The sequence below is a fragment of the Pan paniscus genome, chromosome 1 (genome assembly GCF_029289425.2).
Source record: "Pan paniscus chromosome 1, NHGRI_mPanPan1-v2.0_pri, whole genome shotgun sequence".
Taxonomy (NCBI): Eukaryota; Metazoa; Chordata; class Mammalia; order Primates; family Hominidae; genus Pan; species Pan paniscus.
The window spans coordinates 76438914-76457597 of NC_073249.2; the positions used below are offsets into that span (position 1 = coordinate 76438914).

The 18684-nt window shown below is 36.2% G+C and overlaps 1 protein-coding gene and 1 pseudogene across 5 annotated transcripts in view; one reads left to right on the plus strand and one right to left on the minus strand.

Annotated features, from left to right (window-relative positions):
• TNFSF4 (TNF superfamily member 4) overlaps window positions 1–18684 on the plus strand; it is a 304021-nt gene that overhangs the window by 183481 nt on the left and 101856 nt on the right. The window lies entirely within an intron of this gene.
• Window positions 13357–13481, minus strand: LOC112438733 (small nucleolar RNA U13; annotated as a pseudogene).

An 18684-nucleotide genomic window follows, 5' to 3' on the forward strand; every position in this document is an offset into this window, starting at 1 on the left:
TACATAAATATATGTTGTGGAGGTTTGGGGTATGAATGATCCCATCACCCAGGTAGTGAGCATAGTACTTGATAGTTTTTGAACCCTCATCTATGATCCTCCCCATTCTAGTAGCCCCGGTGTCTATTGTTCCTATCTCTGTGTCTGAGTGTACTTAATGTTTAACTCCTACTTGTAAGTGAGAATGTGCAGTATTTGGTTTCCTGTTCCTGCGCTAGTTTACTTAGGATGATAGCCTCTGGCTGCATCCATGTTGCTGCAAAGAACATGATTTTGTTATTTCTCATGTTTGTGTAGTATTCTATTTGTATATATACCACATTTTCTTTATCTAGTCTACTGTTGATGGGCATTTAGGTTGATTCTATCTGTCTGCTGTTATGAATGGTCCCATGATGAAACATACGAGTGCATGTATCTTTTAAATAGAATGGTTTATTTTTCTTTGGGTATATACCAGTAATGGGATTGCTGGGTTGAAGGGCAGTTCTGTTTGTAGTTCTTTGAGAAATCTTCAAATTGCTTTCCACAGTGGCTGAACTAATTTACATTCCCACCAGCAGTGCATAAGCATTCCCATTTCTCCATAACCTTGTCAACATCTGACTTTTTAATAATAGCTATTCTGATTGGTGTGAGACAGTATCTCATTGTGGTTTTGATTTGCATTTCTCTGATAGTTAGTGATGTTGAGCATTTTTAAATATATTTGTTGGCTTCATGTGTGTCTTTTTTGAGAAGTGTCCATTCATGTCCTTTACCCATTTTTTCACAGGGTTATTTGTTTTTCTGCTTGATGCATTAAGTTCCTTATAGATTCTGAATATTGACCTTTGTCAGATGCATAGTTTGCAGATATTTTCTCCCATTCTGTAGGTTGCCTGTTGACTCTGTTGATAGTTTCTTTTGCTGTGCAGAAGCTCTTTAGTTTAATTAGGTCCCATGTGTCAATTTTCATTTTTATCGCAATTGCTTTTGGGGACTTAGTCATAAATTCTTTGCTAAGACTAGTGTCCAGAATGGTATTTCCTAGGTTTTCTTCTAGGATTTTTAGAGTTTCAGGTCTTAAATTTAAGTCTTTAATTTATCTTGGGTTGATTTTTGTATAAGGTGAAAGTAGGGGTCCGGTTTCAATCTCCTGCATATGGCTAGCCAGTAATCCCAGCACCATTTATTGAATAGAGTCCTTTCCTCATTGCTTGTTTTTGTCAGCGTTGTTGATGATCAGATGGTTGTAGGTGTGCAGCTTTATTTCAAAGTTTTCTATGCAGTTCCATTGGTCTGTGGGGTCTGTTTTTGTATTAAATACCAATACTATGCTGTTTTGGTTACTGTAGCCTTATAGTATAGTTTGAAGTTGGATAGTATGATGTCTTTGGCTGTGTTCTATTTGCTTAGGATTGCCTTGGCTTTTGGCTCTTTTTTCACTCCATATTCTGTGAAAAATGACATTGGTAGTTTGATATGAATAGTATTAAATCAGTAAATTGCTTTGGGCAGTATGGCCATTTTAACAATACTGATTCTTCCTATCCATGAGCATGGAATATTTCTCCATTTATTTTTGTCACCTCAGATTTCTTTCAGCAGTATTTTGTAATTCTCATTGTAGAGAGCTTTCATTTCCTTGGTTAGCGGTATTTCTTGGTATTTTATTTTTGTGGCTATTTTTAATGGGATTGGACTCTTGGTTTGGCTCTTGGCTTGAACATTATTGTTGAGTAGAAATGTTACTAATTTTTGTACATTGATTTTATATCCTGAAACCTTATTGAAGTAATTTTCAGTTCTAGGACCCTTTTGGCAGAGTCTTTGGGGTTTTCTAAGTATAGAATTCTATTATCTGTGAAGAGCGATAATTTAACTTCTCTTCCTGTTTGGATGCCTTTTATTTCTTTTTTTTTTTCCTGATTGCTCTGGCTTCCAGGACTTCCAGTACTACGTTAAATAGTTGTGGTGAGAATGGACATCTTTGTCATTCCCCACTTCTCAAGGGGAATGCTTCCAGCTTCCAGCTTTTGCCCATTTAGTATAATGTTGGTTGTGGGTCTGTTATAGATGGCTCTTATTATTTTGAGCTGTGTTTCTTTGATGCCTCATTTGTTGTGCATTTTTAACATAAAGGGATGTTGAATTTTATTGAAAGCCTTTTCTGCATCTATTGAGATGATCATATGGTTTTTGTTTTTAATTCTGTTTATGTGGTGAGTCACATTTATTGATTTGCATATGTTGAACTAACCTTGCATTTCAGAAATAAAGTCTACTTGATCATGGTGAATTAACTTTTTGATGTGCTACTGGATATGATTTGCTAGTATTTTGTTGAAGATTTTTGCATCTATGTTTATCAGGGAGATTGGCCTGAAGTTTTTTTTCCTTGTGTTTCTGCATGATTTTGGTATCAGGCTGATGCTGGTTTCATAGAATGAGTTAGAGGGGAGTCCCTCCGCTTCAATTTTTTGGAATAATTTCAGTAGGATTGATACTAGCTCTTCTTTGTACATTTGGTATAATTCAGCTGTGAATTTTTCTGGTTTAGGTGTTTTTTTTGGTTGGTAGATTTTTTTTATTGTTGATTTAATTTTGGAACTGGTTACTGTTCTGTTCAGGGTTTCAATCTTGGGGAGGTTGTGTGTTCAGGAATTTATCTATTTCTTCTGGGTTGTCTAGTTTGTTTAATAGCCTAGGTATTTGTAACAGCCTGTGAGGACTATTTATATTTCTGTGGGGTCTTTTGTAATGTCACCTTTGTCATTTACGTTTGTGTTTATGGGGATCTTTTCTCTTTTTTTCTTTGTTGATCTAGATTTCAGTCTTTTAATCTTGCTTATTCTTTCAAAGAGTTAACTTTTGGTTTCAGTGACCTTTGTATGGATTTTTGCACCTCAGTTTCATTCAGTTCTGCTCTGATTTTGGCTACTTCTTTTCTTAAGCTATGTTTGTGGTTGGTTTGCTCTTATTTTTCTAGTTCCTCTAGGTGTGATGTTAGGTTATTAATTTGAGATCTTCCTACTTTCTTGATGTAGGCACTTTGTGCTATAAACTTTCCTCTTAACATGCTTTAACTGTGTCCCAATGATTCTGGTATGTTGTGTCTGTGTTTTCATTAGTTTCAAAATTTTTTTTGATTTCTGCCTGATAGAGTTTAGATATGTGGCCCTGCCCATATCTCATGTTGAAGTGTAATTCCCAATGTTGGAGGTGGGGCCTTTGGGAGGTGATTGGATCATAAGGGTGGATTTCTTATGAATGATTTAGCACCATCCCCTTGATGCTGTCCTCATGATAGTAAGTGCTCATGAGATCTGGTTGTTTCAAAGTGTGTGGCACCTCCTCCCATCCGCACCCTTGCTCTTGCTTTTACCACGTAAGGTGCTCGCTCCTGTTTTGCCTTCCACTAGGAGTGAAAGCTCTTTAAGGCCTCCCCAGAAGCAGATGCCATTGTGCTTCCTGTATATCCTGCAGAACCATTAGACAAATAAACTGCTTTTCTTTATAAATTACTCAGCCACAGGTATTTCTTTATAGCAATGCATGAATGAACTAATATACTGCCTTAATTTTGTTCTTTATCCAAAAGTCATTCAGGAGCAAGTTGTTTAATTTCCATGTAATTGTATGATTTTGAGAGAGCTTGTTGGTATTACTTTCTTTTTTTTATTGCACTATGGTTTGAGAGTGTGGTTGGTATGATTTTTTCTTTAATTTCTTGAGACTTGCTTTGTGGCCAGGCATGTGGTTGGTCTTCGAGTATGTGCCATGTGCAGATTAGAAGAATGTATATTCTGTTGTTGTTGGGTGGAGTATTCTGTAGAAGTCTATTAGGTCCAATTGGTCAGGTGTCCGGTTTAAGTCTGGAATATCTTTTTAGTTTTCTGTCTCGATGATCTGCTTAACACTGTCAGTGGGGTGTTGAAGTCTCCCACTATTCTTGTGTGGTTATCTAAGTTTCTTCTAAGAATTCGTTTTATGAATCTGGGAGTGTGAATGTTGGGTGCATATATGCTTAAAATGGTTAAGTCTTCTTGTTGAATTGAACTCTTTATCATTATGTAATGCCCTTCTTTATTGTTTTTTATTGTTTTTGATTTAAAGTTTGTTTTATCCAACATAAGAATAGTAACCCCTGCTCTTTTTTTGGTTTTCTTTTTGCATGATAGACCTTTCTTCGTCCCTTGACTTTAAGCCTATGAGCGTTACATGTGAGGTGGATCTCTTGAAGACAGTAGATAGTCGGGTCTTGCTCCCTTATCCAACTTGCCACTTTATGCCTTTTAAGTGGGGCATTTAGCCCATTTACATTCAAGGTTAATATTGATGTGTGAGAATTTGATCCTGCAATCATGTTGTTAGATGGTTGTTATGTAGACTTGATTGTGTAGTTGCTTTATAGTGTCAGTGTGCCGTGTACTTGAGTGTGTTTTTGTGGTGGCAGATATGTTCATGATGTTTTCGTTTTAAGGTAATTTGATTATAATGTACCTGGTCAGGTTTTATTTATTTTTATTCTGCTTGTGGTTCATCAAGATTCTTGGGTCTGTAGGCTTGTAATTTTCACAATACCTTGGAAAATGTTGAACCATTATTTCTTCAAATTTTTTTTTTTAGCCTCAAATATATCTCTTCTCCTTCTGAAACTCCAGTTACACTTCTGTTGGATTTCTTGATATTGCCCTATAGCTCACCGAGGTTTTGTTTATTTTTTTCTATCTTTGTACTTAGGTTTAGGTGGTTTCTATTGCATATCTTAAACCTCACTGATGTATTCTTCTGCAGTTTCTTATTTGCTGTTAATGCCATTCACTGAATTTTTCAATTCAGATACTGCATTTTTCAGTTGTTGAATTCCCATTAATTCTTTTAATCTTCTATTTTTACTCTTATTATGTTCATGTGTTCATTTACACACTTGAGCTTATTGTTTGTTAATTTTGCCATTAGTGTCATTTCTTGGCTGATTTTACTGACTTTCCCCCCTGCTGGCTATGGGTCACATTTCTCTCATATTTGCATGTCTAGTAATTTTAAAAAGTAATTTTTATTATATGCTGGACATTGTGATTGTTACATTGCTGAATGTTTAGATTTGGTTGTCTTTCTTTAAAGAGTGTTGGAAAAATTCTGAGAAGCAGTTAAATTACTTGTGGATCAGTTTATTCATTTTAAAATTGTTTTTAAGCTTTGGGAAATTTCAAGGTAGCATTCATTAACTAAAATATTGCCCCCCCGACCCCTCACTTATGTGAGCGCTGTGTCTCTTACATTTCTATATAAATCTTCATCTTAGAGCTCTCCTGTAATTTTTGGCCTCACGTTATGCCATCTACACAGATGGTTTAGTATTTATCAATGGACTCAAGGGGACCACATTGCATATTTTTAGAGGTTTAGAGCCTTTTCTATGCATAGTTTCCTTTTCTCCAACACTGACTTGAAAAACCTAATCACTTTGGCCTCCCTGTTCCCCTCAACTCACAGAGCTCCTTTCTGTCTCTTAAACTTAGTGAGACAATTGGTCTCTGCTTGGGTTCTCTTTCTCTGCACTGTAGTCTGGAAATTCCTCCACGTGGAAATCAAGAGTAGGCATAGGGGTCTCTTAGTTTATTTTCTTTCTCTTAAAAATTCCATTTACATACTGTGTACAATTTCTTAAAACATAGTTTCATATATTTTTCTAGTTTTACAAAGGAGAAGGAGAAGTATGGTTTCAATTATTCCATCATGTCAAGTGGCAGTCCTGATTGGTAGTGTTTTTATTATTGTTTAGTTTTAAAGATTTTGAAATTTCTATTTTGATTTTATTTTAACCCATGAATTACTCACAATTGTGTTTTACAATTTTGAAAAGATATGAGTTTTAATTTTTTTATTTATTTTGAACTTAGTTTTATTGTACTCTGTGAATGTGTTCTAATATAACAACAAATAACTGAAATTTGTTGGATTTGACTTATTGCTATCTTACAAACATTTCACATGTATATGAGAGAAAAGGGTATTTTTTAATTATTGGGAACCATTTCTATATATGTTCATTAAATCAATCATATTGTGTTTAAATTTTTTATATCTTTGCTAATTTTCTGTTTGCTTGGCTATTTATTTATTTATTTATTTTTGAGACAGGGTCTGGCTCTGTCACCCAGGCTGGAATGCAGTGGCACCACCTCGGCTCACTGCAACCTCTGCCTCCTGGGCTCAAGCAGTCCTCCCGCTTCAGCCCCCCAAGTAACTGGGGCTACAGGTGCATGCCACCACGCCCAGCATAGGGATGCAGTTTTGCCATGTTGCCTAGGCTGGTCTCAAACTCCTGAGATCAAGCGATCCACCCACCTTGGCCTCCCAAAGTGCTGGGATTTGGGATTACAGGTGCAAGCCACCCCGTGCTTGGCTATTTATTGATGAGAGATACATGTTGAAATCTAATACCAGATGGTGAAGTTGTTAACTTCTCTTTATAGTTCTATAAATTTTTGCTTTATGTATTTGGAAACTTTAAAGATATTGAGTATACATTACACATGGTAAAATACACAAATCTTAAATGTCTAGTTCAAAGAATTTTTATACATATGAACATACACACATCCCACTATGTAACTGCCTCATCAAGATGTAGAATATTTCTTCAGCTGCAGAAGCCTCCTTTGTATCTACATTCTGTAAATATCCAAAGGAAACCACTGTTCAAACTTGTACCAATATTGATAAGTTTTGTGTGGTTTTGAACTTTATATAATTAGAAACATAAAATATGTATTTTTTGCTCAGCATTATGGTTTAAGATTTATCTGTGTTGTTTTCTGTATCAGTAGAGTTTTTTTAATGTTATGAAGAATTCCATTGTGTGAATTTTTCTCCGTTCTATTATTGACAGTCATTTCAGTTGTTTCCAGTTTAGGGGTATAATAAATAACTTTTCTGAGAACATCCTTGTACATATCTTTGATGGAGACCATAAACATTTACATTTATTGATAAATGCCCAGTAGTATAATTGCTGAATCATAGAGCAAGCATCTGTTTTGCCTTAGTAGATATCACTGAACGCTTTTGTAAAATAATGGTACCAATTTACTCTTATATCATTACTGTATGAGAATTCCAGTTGCTCAACATGCTGTCAACACTTGGCATTGTCTATATTTTAATTTTGGTAATTCTGGTGGGTGTGTAGTGGTATCCCATTGTGGTTTTTAAAAATTATTTATTTTATTTTTGAGTCAGGGTCTTGCTTTGCAATCCAGGTTGGAGTGCAGTGGCAGAATTACTGCTCACTGCAGCCTCAAACTCCTGGGTTCAAATGATCCTCCTGCTTTAGCCTCCCAAGTAGCTGGGACTACAAGTGCACACCACCATGCCTGGCTAATTAAACATTCTTTTTTTTGTGGAGACGTCAGGGGGCATCGGATCTGGCTGTGTTGCCCAGCCTGGTCTTGAACTCCTGGCCTCAAGCAATCTTCCTGCCTCCACCTCCCAAAGTGTTGGTATTATAGGCATGAGCTGCTGTGCCCAGCTCATTATGGTTTTTAAATTTGCATTTCTCTGATGACTATGGATGCTGGGCACATTTTAATATATTTATTAGTTATTTCAATGTCTTTTTTTATTAAATGACTAGATTTGGCTTTTTTGTCCATTGGATTTTTTTCTCTTTTCCATACCAATTTATAAAATGTTGAAGATATATTCTGAATAATAATTCTTTGTTAGATGTACATATGGAAACTGTCTTATTTTTGTGTTTCTTGCATTTTCATTATCTTAATAGTGTCTTTTGATCAACACATGCTTGATTTTAAGAAAGTCCAATATATTAATCTTTTTTTATGGTTAGTGCTTTTTATGTCCTGTTTAAGAAATCTTTGTCTTTCCCAAGTTCAGAAAGAGATTCTTTTATTTTTTTCTATTAGAATATTTATTGTTTTAACTTTCACGTTTAGGTCTATGGTTCATTTGGAATAAGTTTTTGCATGTAGCACACATTGAGTCTAAAGTTAATTTCAAAAATGGATATCCACTGAATCCATCACTATCTATTGAATTGACTGTACTTTCCTGACTGAATTAGTGTCTTTGACACAAATCAGGTGACTGTATATGTGTAGGTATATTTCTTGCTTAGTAGCTATTCTGTACCATTGCTCCATTCTTGTGCCAATATTACACAGTATCTTAATTTCTTCAGTTTCATAATGGTTTGAAGTCAGACAGTGTATGTCTGCCAGTTTTGTTCTTCTGTTAGATTGTCTTGGCTTTTCTAGGTCTCTTACATTTCTATATACATTTTAGAATTCGCTTTTCAATTTACAAAACAAAACAAAACAAATCTTAGCTGGGTTCTTAAATTGGGATTGAACTGAGTCTATAGAACTATATGGGGTGAAATGACATTGTAACAATTTTGAGTTTTGTAATTCATGAGCATATTATACTCTTCCATTTACTTAAGTTTTCTTTAATTCTCTTGTTATTTTCTGAAGCTACTTTGTTAGGTGTAAAAAAGTTAATTAAAAACATCTTCCAGATAAACTGAATATTTTAACTTTTCTGTGTCTTTTCATATTGGTCAGCGGTCAGCAAACTGTTTTGTAAAGTGTCAGAGTAAGTATTGTCAAGTTTGCAGGTCATGCAGTCTCTGTTGAAATTATAGGCACACCTCAAAGATATGGTAAGTTCAGTTTCAGATTATAGCAACAAGGACAGTCACATGCATTTTTCTGGTTTCCCAGTGCATATAAAAATTATATGTATACTATACTGTAGCCTACTGTGTGCAATAGCATCACGTCTAAAAATAATGTACACAGCTTAATTTAAAAATACTTTATTGCTAAAAAATGTGATCACTTGAGCCTTCATCAAATTGTAATCTTTTTGCTGGTAGAGAAACTTGCCTGGATGTTGATGGCTACTGACTGATCAGGGTGGTGGTTGCTGAATGTTGTGGTGGCAGTGGCAATTTCTTAAAATAAGACAACAATAAAGTTGCCGAACTGATTGACTTTCCTTTCATGAAAAATTTCTCTGTGGCATGAAATGCTGTTTGATTGCATTTTACCCAAGTAGAACTTCTTTCAAAATTGGAATCAATCCTCTCAAACCTTGCTGCTGTTTTACCAACTAAGTTTATGGAATATTCAAAGTCCTTTGTTGTCATTTCAACAATGTTCACAGCATCTTCACCAGAAATAGATCGCATCTCAAAAAAACACCTCATTTGCTCATTCATTCCTATGAATGAGGAAGCAACTCTTTATCCATTCAAATTTTAGCATATAATTGCAGCAATTGAGTCATATGTTTAGGTTCCACTTCTAATTCTAGCTCTCTTGCTATTTCTACCACATCCGTAATACTTCCTCTGGTGAAGTCTTGAACCCTTCACAGTCATTCATGAGGGTTGATATTAAGTTCTTCCAAACTCCTGTTAATGTTGATATTTTAACCTCCAAACAAGAATCAAAAATTAATGTTGTCTAGAATAGTGAATCCTTTCCAGAAAGTTTTCAATGGACTTTGCCCAGATTCATTAGAGGAATTGTTACTTATGGCAGATATAGCCTGACAAAGTGCATTTCTTTAATAGGACTTGAAAGTCAAAATTACTCCTTGATCCATGGACTGCAGAATAAATGTTGTGTTAGCAGGCATGAAAACAACATTTGTCTTCTTGTTTATCTCCATCAGGTATCTTGGGTGATCAGGTGCATTGTTAATGAGTAGTAATGTTTTGAAAGGACTCTTTTTCTGAGGAGTAGGTGTTAATAACGGACTTAAAGATAGTCAGTAAACCATGCTTCAAATGGATGTGCTGTCATTCAGCCTTTGTTGTTCCATTTATAGAGCACATGGAGAGTAGATTTTTACTTAAGGGCCCTAGGATTTTCAGAATGATAAATGAGCATTGGCTTCAACTTAAAGTCATCAGCTACATTAGCCCTTAACAAAAAAGTCAGCCCGTCTTTGGAAGCTTTGAAGCCAGACACTGACTTCTCCTCTCTGGCTATGACAGTTCTAGATGGCATCTCCTTCTAGTAGAAGACAGTTTCATCTACCTTGAAAAACCTGTTGTGTAGTAGAGCCACCTTTATCAGTTGTCTTACCTAGACCTTCTGGATAACTTGCTGCGGCTTCTACATCAGCACTTGCTGCTTTACCTTGCACTTATATGTGATGAAGATGGCTTCCTTCCTTAAACCTCATGAACCTCAAAGACCTGTTTTATCCAGGATCTAGCTACTTTACAGTGGGAGAGTCCTTCAGAGTATGTATCCCACCACATAGGTTAAAGTGGAGGTCTTCAGGAACCATGTTCAGTTGAACTCAGTGCCTGTCACAATGATTCATTGAATGAGTAACTTACCTTCTGGGACTTCTGCTAGCTTCAAACTTTTCTCCTGCAGCTTCCTCACATTTTCCAGCCTTTCTAGAATTAAAAAGAGTTAAAATCTTGCTCCAGATTAGGCATTGGCTTAAGAAACGTTGTGGCTGGTTTGATCTTTCCAGATCACTCAAACTTTTTCTACATCAGCAATAAGGCTATTTTGCTTTCTTATCATTCATGTGTTCACTGGAGTAGTACTTATGATTTCCTTCAAGAACTTTTTTTTTTTTTTTTTGCATTCATAAGTTGACCATCCGTTTGGCACAAGAGGCCTAACTTTCAACCTTTTGACCTATGTACTATTATTGTCATTCCTTTGCTTTGGTCTTTACTTTGTAAAGATCATCTGTCAGTCTGTATTCTTATGGTTTTCTTATAAATAAAATGTTTAGATTTACCTATACGTTTACCATTTTTCTTGCTCATGATTTTTTCAGCATCTTAGACTTCTTTCAGGGAACATTTTCCTACTGACTGAAATATAGTCTTAGAATTTTCTTTAGGGAAGGTTTGTTTGTGGTGACTACCAGCTTTTATTTATCTGGAAATGTTTTTATTTTGCCTTTGTTTTTGTAAGGTAGTTTCAATAGTCTACAATTCTTGGCTGACCATAGATTGAGAGTGCTCTTCTCTAGAGAGGATTTCCAGTTGTTTCTGCTAGCAGCCAAGAGGTTGCCAAACTGAGACCATTTCACCTCTGTCTAGGTTTCTGGCGTACTGTGGGAATCTCTGATTTAGACTACCCTCCTTGGTGCTTAGTTTCTCAGTTATCTGCAATACTGATCAAAACAACTTGAAGAAAATCTTGTCTTTTTCTTGCTTGTTGCCCATTGATGCCCTCTCAGGTTTCAACTCTCTTTTTTGCGGGGGGAAAGGATGGGGTGAGAAAGTTGTTGATTGGTGCCTTCAGAGATATCCCGGAAATATACATTCAAAGGCCTGTTTTATCCAGGATCTAGCTACTTTACAGTTGGAGAGTCCTTCAGAGTATGTATCCCACCACATAGGCTAAAGTGGAGGTCTTCAGGAACCATGTTCAGTTGAACTCAGTGCCTGTCACAATGATTCATTGAATGAGTAACTTACCTTTGACATAGGTAAAGAAGGTAGCTGTCAGTATAGCATGTACTGATAGATCTGGGACAGAATTGGTGCTGAAAAATGCTTTCACATTTGCTCCCAGTTGATGCCTGCATCTTTTCTAAATGAGCTTCTTTTAAGTTAAAGCCGATATTATTTAGTAAATGGAAATGCCTGCCAGGTTGGTCTCTGTATGTAACATATAAAAATTGTCATCAGTCATTTATCATTTATACCTTAGTAAGAATTTATTATATAAACAAAATGAAAGAGTCATCACATGTTTAAGCTAAAGAAACCTTAGACTTTATACATTTAAAAATTTAGGCCCAGCGTGGTAGCTCACGCCTGTAATCCCAGCACTTTGGAAGACCGAGGCGGGTGGATCACAAGGTCAGGAATTCGAGATCAGCCTGACCACCATGGTGAAACCCCATCTCTATTAAAAATACAAAAATTAGCTGGGCATGGTGGCACATGCCTGTAATCCCAGCTACTCAGGAAGCTAAGGCAGGAGAATCACTTGAACCTGGGAGGTGGAGGTTGCAGTGAGCTGAGACAGTGCCACTGCACTCCAGCCTGGGCAACAGAGTGGGACTCTGTCTCAAAAAAAAAAAAAAATTTAGACTGTGAAATTTAACATATTCTATCCATATTATTCATAGACAGTGAGTTTAAATGTCTTATATAAGATCCTATAACAAACTCTACAACCACCAAGAAAACACAGACTTTTATTTCATTTTTTATTGATACATAATAATTGTACATACTTATGGGGTGCATATGATATTTTGGTACATGTATGCAATGTGTAATGATCAGATCAGGGTAATCAGAATATCCATCACCTCAAACATTTATCGTTTCTTTGTTTGGGAACATCCTAAATATTCTCTTCTAGCTATTTTAAAATATACAATAAATTCTTATTAACTATTGTCACCCTACTGTGCAATCAAACGCTAGAACTTACTTCTTCTATCTAACTATATTTTTGTACCCATCAACCAATATCTCTTTACCACCCTCACCATGCTTCCCAGTTTCTAGTAATCATTCTACTCTACCTCCATGAGATCAACTTTGAAAAAACAGATTTTTGATAAGAAGATTGTGTGGAGGTTGTGCATGAAAAGACTGGGAGTTGGACACACCTGGCTTTGCCAGTTAGTAGTGATGTGTGACTGGACAAATTCTTATTCTCTCTGTGTCTTAGTTCATTTTTCACTGAAATAGATAATGTTAATATGTCCCTCATAGGATTGGTTGTGAGTATTAAATGAGATAATGTATTTAAAGCATTTAGCAAATGTCTCATGCATAATGAGTTCAATAATGTTGGCTGAAGATTTGATTACTCCATCCTTCTAGCTGTAGAAGCAAGCCAACACAGAGGAGAACCTTGATCTTGAGAACATTGATCACCTTGAGCCATTAGAAAAATATCTAAATGTTATCTTAAAAAATAGAGCCATTATAGCTTTCTTATGTAAGCATATTTCAGTCATAATATATATTTTTACAATTTAAAGGGATATTCAATAGCTTCCTGAGAAATGCAGTCATACATTAGTGCTTATTCAATTTCTGATGATGACATATAAATGAAATATGTTGTGCACATACCACTCTGCCTGATTCCCATGTTCTTGCTCTCATCTTGAGGAGAATATATTAAAGCTTAGATTTTTGGAACAACTTGCCTAAGGAACTAAAAAGCCAGGTTTCTATACTAAACATCTTTACTAAGTTTGTTAAGCATGGGCTCTTTCCATTCAGAGTGCATGTAATATAATCCTTTACATCTGAATTCTTCCATACATTAAAATCACACTTGGCAAAAATATTCCTTTTTTTTTTCTTTTTTTGTTTGTTTTGTTTCACGTCAGATGGGTAATGTGCCAACAAACTTTGTGTGAGACGTGCCTCCCACAAACTGTTCTAACAATGCGCATCTCATGTACTAGTGTGAAAACCCAATTATCACGCTTATGAACCACAACAGGATTGCAAAAAATATTTCCCCATTTTTTTGAGACTCAACACTGATTTTATCTCTTGACTTTAAAGCCTCTTTTTCAGTATTTCAAGTTTTAAGATTATGTAAGAACTAGTAATAGTTAAATCTAGCAACTGAGAAGTACCCTTACAAAATTGGAAAGTAGGTTATTGCCCGGAAGTTTAAATAATAAAATCCATGTACAATGAATGAGATGAGCCATCTCTAAAGTTAGGCTAAGAGATTATTAATAATCTTTAAACTTCTGACTCATGATTTTTGAAATTCCCCAAGCACCAGTCAATGAGATCTGGGCATAATCTCAGTGAGACAGAATTAGAACGTGATTTTAACATACTAAGTAGAAATAATCAATTGCATTATATTATTTGCTTTAAAGTAAGGTATTGGAAGCAGACAAGCTTCCATAGTGAAAACTAAAAATGAGGGCCGGAGAGAAAGCATTCAAATGTTTATTCAGCCTTATCCAAGGAATAAAAACTAACTTGTCGTTGTTAGGTAGTGATTCATTATCAGGACTCACAACAATGATTTGAATGAGGACGGACCATTAAGACTAATTATTGTGTTTTGTCTTCATGTTCTTCATCTATCCATTCATTCACCCATGCCCCCACCCATTTATTTGACAAATATTTATTGAATCTCTACCATCTGCCAACTACTAGTTAGATTATGAACACATGAAAATGAAGGACACAGACCTTGAACTCAGGGAATTCATAACTTAAAGGAAGAGAAACCAGAAAGACAGATCAACCATGATTAGTGTAATTGGTAAAATGGTACAAACAGGAATGGTATCCAGCCTCCCTTGAGGGGCTGGAGGGAAGAGTAGGTAAGAACAGAGGAAGAGTAGACATGGGAGACAGTGGTGGTTAGGTTATAGTGATGGACATTATGAAAAGAGTGTACAGGGAGGACATCACTAGTTTAAATTTGGAAGGATGTATGGAAGTTTGGTATGCAGAGAAAGGAAGAAAAGACATCCTAGGCAGGGGCACTGTGTATAAAACAGAGGAAAGACTGAAAAAGTGAGGCATTTTCTGAGAAGACCAAGAAGTTTGAAAAGAGATGAGGCTACACTTTGGCAGAAGGCAGTTTATAAAGGGCCTCACAGACAATGGAAAATATTTTATAATTATTCTAAAATAATGAAGAATAATTAAATGATGTTGAGTGAGATTATTATGGATTTGTGTTTTGTTTTTACACATCATTGGTATTGCACTAAATGTTGTCAAGGGTGTTACAAAGGAGACTCAGGGAAACCTGAAAAAAGGTAGTAGCACTGGGAAATGAGAGAAGGAATGGGTATGAGAAATACCTAGGTGACAGGATTTATCTAGATTCATGGTTAAGTTTTTGGAGTGTAGATAAGGAAGGGAAGGCAATTACGATGATTGCCAAGTTTCTGACTTGAATACAAGTTGGCTGGTGCCACGTTTTCTACTACTGTTAGAAAACACAGAGGAGCAGATAATGATGAAGACATGGTGAGTTCAGTTTTGGACCATGATATTTGAGTTTGGCTACTCAAGTGGAGCTTACCAGAGGCAGTTGGATGTGTGAAGCTGCAATTTGGGAGAGAGATCTGGGTTGCATATTTAAATTGGGGTTTTTAACAACATAAAGACAGAATTGAAGCCATGGATAAGAACGAGGACTGAGGACAGAGGCTTGAGTAAATTAACATTTAGGGAGACAAAAAGTAAAGGAAACTCAGAATGTTCAAAGAACTAGAAGAACCAGGTAAGAGTATGGGCTTAAACCATGGAAAGAGAGTTCTGTAAAGAAAAGTGAACAAGAGCATTTAATGTCACAAAAAGATCAAAAGAAAGGTGAGAAATGTAGATGTTCATTTGATTTTGAAATGTAGGGGTGCTCTTAGTCACCATTAAGTCCTTTTTATACAAAATATGAGTTGTGATTATGACCTACAATGTCCTAGGGGAAACTAGCTTGCCAGCTTTTAAAAATCACTTAGTAGTAATTGAGTCAGTGGCCAGGAGAAGTGAGATCTTCCAACAGTAACAATTTATGCCCACTGGACAAGTAGGGCAGCTACTATGTTTCTTGTGGCCTAGTAAAAGTTTTAAATTTTACATGTTTGGATTACAAATATGTTTTTCCTCAAGATATTTTTGTTGACAAGCAATTTGACCCATTTGTGTGCAGCCACTGTGGCTGATCTGACATTCTTATAGGGCTTTGGATGCTTTTACAGGGAATTCTGCCCTTATCTTCCTTCTTGATTAATTGGCTAAATAATATCATCATATCAATTTATTTCGAGAATGCTTCTGGTAGCTGGAACATGTGTTCTGGAAATCTCCTCCCCTTGCTGTGCCTCCCATTCCTTTAATTTTGAAACATCATTTGTGTGGAAAGAAGGTTATTCCATATTTGTATAATCACTTATATGCTAGCTGTGCTCTGAGATCATATTTGATTTGTTAAGATGTAAAGTGCAATTTTTTGAAGACTTTACTTTCCAGTGAAAGTTTCATTGAGCTCTGCCTCATAGATATATAAAAGCTTTTCATGCTGATGTTGGGAATGGCATAAATGATGGTGGTAGGGTTACTTAATGGAGACAACGACAAATATTAAAGTAGTCCATGCCAGTTGGAACCTGAAATGAATGGGCTTGGGAGAAGAAGAAAAAATATTTCTTGTCTATTTCAAGGAGGCTGGAAATAACCAGAAATGCATCATTTTGAAGGAACAATCAGGAGAGTGTAAGAGATATATAAATTCATTCATTCATTAAGAAATAATTGAACACCTACTCTATACCAAGCATTGTGCAAAGTGCTGGCCATGTAGTAGTTACCAAGATAAACAAGATCTCTGGATGCACAAAATGGGAGAATGTAGTATATTTTACATTTCAAGACTTGAAATTGTATTGAATTAAAAGTTGTCAGAAAAGGCTGAGAAAAATGAAAATAAGACTTGGGATCTCCTATTTAAATGATCTGAGAGCATTTGGATACTGTTCTTCTTAGATGAGCAAATCTCGTTGGTTATTGAATTTAGGCCTGACACAAGAAGGATTTGGACCTACACTAAAGGTTTACACTCCCTGGGATTCTTCGTGGTGTCATTCTTCCCTTAGTGTAATCCTCCCTCCTATACCTGTCATGCTATTTCTGCCAGGATCATTTCTGTAGGAACCTTGACCATATAAACACAATGGTTAAAAACATGAGTTTTGTAATCAGACTGACCAGGACTCTCGTTTGTCATTGATGAGCAATGTATAACCATACTTACTTCAATGGACTTCTGTGAGACTAAGTGAAATGAATACCCAAAGCTTTTAGCACCCAATGTGCCTGATACATTGTAAGTGTCCATTATTATTAGCATTGCCCTGGATTCTAATAGTGACCCAGAGATAGTGCTAATGCAGAACTGATAGCAATAAAAGACAAATCCACCTTTGTACTAGCCACTCTTGTGGGTCACACCTGGTAAAAACTATTATATATTAAGTACTTATTATGTCCCAGCTTTATGCTAAGTAACTTACATATGAGTTGACAGTGTCTATTCCTCCTTGCCACTCCTCTCATATTTTTGTTCTTACCGTTGTAGTTCTGAGGACACCCTAGAAATAGGGCATCCCCCCAAAATTGGGGTCAATAGGTTAGAAAGGCTACACAGGTCACAGCAGAACTCTAATCTCTCAGACTCCCAAGTTTAAGACTGCACTTTCCCTCAATGCTGTATTTAGGTCTCTTTCTTTATTTTCCTGGCCAAGTCATCAGAAGCTGGTTGAACAGAACAGATCCTGAATAGTTACCTTAATGACAAATAATAACAGCTACACATTTTCCCATGGTCTTCACCCCAGTCAGGTTTCTGTCTCCTCACTATGGAAGGTGGTAGGGTGAATACTATGAAACCATGTGCTGCTTTCTTTTTTACCACTGGCAGAGTTTCACTCTGGTTGAATGGGTTCAAAGAGAAGGTTTCACTCTAACTGCTGGCCTTACAGACACCTGGAACATCTGAAGCATTATTATTATGGCTGACTTGTTCTGAAGAACTCAGGCTTTTCTCATTTTTAGAAAGTGTAATTTTGTGTACTTGTATGAAGGGAAGAGAAATACTGCCCTCAGAAATGAAAATTCTATCACAGCATCACTGTTAGTTAGATATCATATGTACATCGAGCTGCAGATAATAAAGCAGCCATGTGATGGCTAAAGAGCCTGGTTCTTGGGTTGAAGAGGACAGACACAGGCAAGTTCTCCCCATCATCCTACCTGTGATTAGCCCAGTGGCCTGTTCTAATCTCCCTTTCTAAAATTCAGGCAAATGTTAATTTTCTTCTCAATAGTACTTAGTCAAATTTCTTGCAAATTTGAAATGTCAAATAGAAAACTCCCACAAAGTTGAGCTTGTAAATTAATCATGGCCACAGGAGCTAACCAGCAATGCCACTGGGCTAGACTTCAGCTCCTTTCCTGTGGCTCTAAGGCCTCCAGCTCAGTAGCTCCTTTCTCTACTCATTCTCTCTGCTGCTGTTTAGGTCAGGCTCATTCACTCCCAGCTTAGTGTGCTTTTCCCTTGGACAAGATGACAGAAAGTTGACCTGCCATCATAGTGTTTGAGTCCTTCCCAATCATGGGAAACTGGGAACAACTGTGTACACTCTGAGACTGTGTGGTAGAGGTGGAGAGGAGAAGGAAGAGGGTAGTTAGGAGAAGTCTGAAGCCTATAGCTTAGAGAGTGTCTTCCTCGTGAAAAATTGCACTCACTGGGCAGTGGCACTACAGAAACAGGCTTAATTTGGATTAATCTTTCTGTAAATCTGTATTGAGAATTGTTTCATAAAACAATGTCACCGGTCTTCTCTGTTGTTTGTCTCTCTTTTGCATAGGTTTAACATAATTATCTTTAGTTTTTCATTCTTAGGTATGATGTTGGTTGTCGATATTGATATTCTTTTTTATGTTAAGGAAACATCTATTACACATTTTTAAAGAGTTCATTTAACTAAAGCAATGGTTTTCAATTTGATTGAATTTCTTTTTGATGGCAACCAGTTAAGATGCTTTTATTGTTTTTCTTATTTAATGTAATGGCACTCATACCAACCACACTATTGGGAAGTTTTAAAGGGCTAAATATGTTAAGCTACTAGAATAGTGTCATATAGTGTTAGCTGTTATTATGA